The sequence below is a fragment of the Vicia villosa genome, linkage group LG7 (genome assembly GCF_029867415.1).
Source record: "Vicia villosa cultivar HV-30 ecotype Madison, WI linkage group LG7, Vvil1.0, whole genome shotgun sequence".
In the NCBI taxonomy this organism is placed as follows: Eukaryota; Viridiplantae; Streptophyta; class Magnoliopsida; order Fabales; family Fabaceae; genus Vicia; species Vicia villosa.
The window spans coordinates 123,329,823-123,333,629 of NC_081186.1; the positions used below are offsets into that span (position 1 = coordinate 123,329,823).

The 3,807-nt window shown below is 31.0% G+C and overlaps 1 long non-coding RNA gene across 2 annotated transcripts; it reads right to left on the reverse strand.

Annotated features, from left to right (window-relative positions):
- Positions 1-655: 655 nt before the first annotated feature.
- LOC131618475 (uncharacterized) lies at positions 656-3,385 on the reverse strand. Of its 2 annotated transcripts, none has more exons than XR_009288861.1 (3): positions 2,711-3,385; positions 1,906-2,226; positions 656-1,806 (listed from the first exon to the last, which is right to left on the reverse strand). It is a non-coding gene; the product is annotated as an uncharacterized LOC131618475 (long non-coding RNA). The 2 variants fall into 2 exon arrangements; XR_009288860.1 differs by having other exon boundaries at positions 2,133-2,226; positions 2,711-3,372.
- Positions 3,386-3,807: the final 422 nt, after the last annotated feature.

A 3,807-nucleotide genomic window follows, 5' to 3' on the forward strand; every position in this document is an offset into this window, starting at 1 on the left:
TAATCAATTCTGGAGGTAGAAGCTACAAATTCTAGCTTCAAGTAGAATCAATTGTGAGGGTAGAATCAATTCTACTTTTGATAAAAGAAACACCTCAAAATCACCTAGCTAGAATCAATTTTACACCTCTAGAATTGATTCTAAGTCTTCAAAACGTAAATCCAAACATTTTATAAATGATGATTAAATAGATTAAAGAATTCACCAACAAGCTCTTAATATGATTAAATAGAAAATATCATACACATTTATATGGTTAAACCATAATAAAAAAAAAAATAGAATCTCTATACACTTATCATAGTTGAACTATGATTAAATTAAAAAGTTTAATGATGGCCAAAAGTTTTAAGGTAGAATAGTGGAAAAGCATAACATAAATTCTTGTAAAACATTGTAGCTAGGTGAAAATGAATGTATAAATCCAAACTAGTCATTCAAATCTGTTTTGTATTTTCCAAATCAATTTCATCCGAGACGGTATACTTCTAAATTGTTTAAGATTGAAAGAAATTCTATGTTTGCAATTCCAATCTTCAAATGACATGTACAAAATTACAAATCCTCAATAGAAAAATATTTTTTACTCTACTTTCATACTCCATTACTTTAACAATCATAGGTCAAGTCTAAAATCTTGAACTAGCCCTACTTTTAACTTAAAGTCAAATAATTGATGTACATGATCTAGAGTTTTATTAAATAATTGATGTACATAATCTATTTTAAAGTCAAATGCATTAATTATTTAATAACTTTAAAATTAAATAGCCACCAAAGTTATCAATAAATACATAGAAATAGTAGTAAGTAAACTCAACCCAAAGTCCCAAACACCTTTAAATGTCTGTATGGTTTGGCTTTTCAGCCATCAAACGTGCGTCGCAGAACCTTTTTAACGTGGTTTTTAAAAGCTACAAAAGGTACCTTTATGTCAAACGCGAAAATGTACCGTAATTTTAAAATAAACCACCGCTAAACCAAACACACTTTAAGTTTCTCACCAAAATGGCCTTCCAATCAATTAATCAAAATCCTTATTTACCTCACCATACATATTGTCCTCATTCAGCCGTACCTTAGATTCCACTCAATCCTCCATTCATTCCCTTTCTTTTCTTTCAAAAAAAATTGATTGACTAAATTCATGTAACATTATTAAGGATAGGGGTGGACATCGGTTCGGGCCGGATCGGGTTCGGGCCCAAAACCTTAATCCGGCCCAACCCTCGGGTGAGTTATGCTGGCCCAATTCCGACCATTTTTTATTTTCGGTTTTTTCGGGTTCGGTTAAATTCGATTCGGTTTATTAGATCGGTTTATTTCGGTTAGGTATTATTGAGCCATATTTTAAGCCCAATTTTAAAATTAGTCAAATTTTTATTTAATGTTCAGCCAATTAATTACTTGGGCTAGTATAAATTATAGCCCAACTTAAATCATTGATTTTTTAAATACATTTTAAAATTTAAAAATGGAATGATTTTTGTTCAGTTTTTTATTTAAAAAATTAGGCTATTATAATTCTTCCATTAAAAAACAAAATTATTTATCTTTTATCATTCAAAAATTCGACAACTAAAAATGTTTATCAAGTCTAAATAACAATATTTGTCCATATTTGATGTTTGTGTTCTCATGAGATGCTTCATCTAATTGTGATAATTTATATTCTATTTCTTGAATATAATCTTTTTGATTATAATCTTTTCAACTTTCTTTTTTCCTCTTCAAATTTTATTTTGATATTAATAGACTTCAATATGTCTTCTCTCAATTCCAAATAATCCAAATCAGAACAGAATCCTACATAAAAAAAGATAGAAGTGATATTAGAAAAATTAATAAAATAGAAAACAATTATATAAATATTAGTGATTGAACAAGTAGCAATCAACAACATACATATATATAATAACATTTCTTCAGGCCGTTGAAAACTCATAATCTGCAATATTTTTACTATGTGTGTTACCAGAGTACAAAGAACTATAAAAAAAAAACTAACAACTAAGAGACAGTATATGCATATGACTTATATATTGCAAAATTATAATATCTCAGTTCCATATAAAACAAAAGAGAAAAGGGACCAAGGGCTAAGGCTAAGTAGTTAGCAAGATTCATCATACCTTCTAGTTCTGCAAATTTATGAGTTATTTCAAGATCAGCTTTAGACAGGACAGAGATGGTCTTCTCTATTTTTTGGTCCTACACACATGACACCTACAATCAAAATAAATAATTATCATCAAAATAAATAATTGTCAAACCAATTTTGAATCAAAACTAGCAAACTACAACTACTGCTAACTCAAAGTTAAAAACCCCCTACAAATATGTGAACACAATAAAACTCATCTTATCTCATAAGATATAATTTAACAAAACAAAAGAAAATATTGAAAAACAAAACTCACAGCAACCAAATATAATTAGGTCTAGAAAGAAAAAGGAAATCTGAACAAAGAGAAACCAAGATAAAATTAGTTTTTAGAAGAGTTTAACACATGCAAACCATAAATCTGAACAAATAAATCAACATAAAATTAGTTTCATCGTTCGTCTAATTCACAGTGGCTTATATATTGTTAACAAAATAGAAATTAAAAGGAATATATGGAAAACATAAAAGATTTGTCAAATATGAGAGAAAAAATGAATGAATAACACGTTGAAATCATAGATCTGGGAGAGAGAGTGAGAGGACCTTTGCAAGAGAGATGCTGAGAAAGTTAATCAAGAATCAAGGCGGAGTTGAGAGATGCAGAAACGGATGGCGAACTTCTGAGTGAAGGCAGTAACGCTTCATGAAAACGGTGGAGTGGTGGAGTTTGAGAACACGGCGGTAACCCTAATCTGATTCAGAACGGCAACCCTAATTTGAGAATGGTGGTTATAACCTTATAAATATTTAATTTGGGCCATGGATTGAGGGCTAGCTTGGGCCAAAGTAACTAAAATCCAGTTTTCAAGTGTGAAGATTCGGTCGGATTCGGATTCCGACGGACCAAATATTGTCAACCGAAACCGACCAAAATCAACCGATGTTACCCAAATTGATGGCCCGTTTCAACCCTTAACCCGAAATCACCCGACCCGTTGCCTCAAATTTGATTCGGATCGGACGGATTGCATCGGACGGTGCTATTTTGTCCACCCCTAATTAAGGATACTGTCTCTGTACCTAACAAACACTGCTCCTCCGCCACCCTATACCCCTGCTATATTACAGCTGTGAATTACTATAGGGTAGTTGAGATTTATTAAGGATTCTACTTCATTCTTCATTATACAAAAGTGGTTAAAAATGTAAAACAAGGGTAAGACATAGTGGAGGAAAGAAGTGAACAGGTTTCCATATTTGTTGGAAACTTTGTCAGCAATCAGACAAACTTTGTCTCCACACTTTGCTTTCCTTCCTTATTATCCCCAAAAAAAATTACTATTACAAATTCTAAACCCTTTGTCTCCACACTTTGCTTTCTTTCCTTCCTTATTATGTTTGGATACATTTATGTAAAAGTGAGTAGAACAATCAATTTCAATGTAAAAATCACCCATAATCAATTCTGGAGGTAGAAGCTACAAATTCTAGCTTCAAGTAGAATCAATTGTGAGGGTAGAATCAATTCTACTTTTGATAAAAGAAACACCTCAAAATCACCTAGCTAGAATCAATTTTACACCTCTAGAATTGATTCTAAGTCTTCAAAACGTAAATCCAAACATTTTATAAATGATGATTAAATAGATTAAAGAATTCACCAACAAGCTCTTAATATGATTAAATAGAAAATATCATAC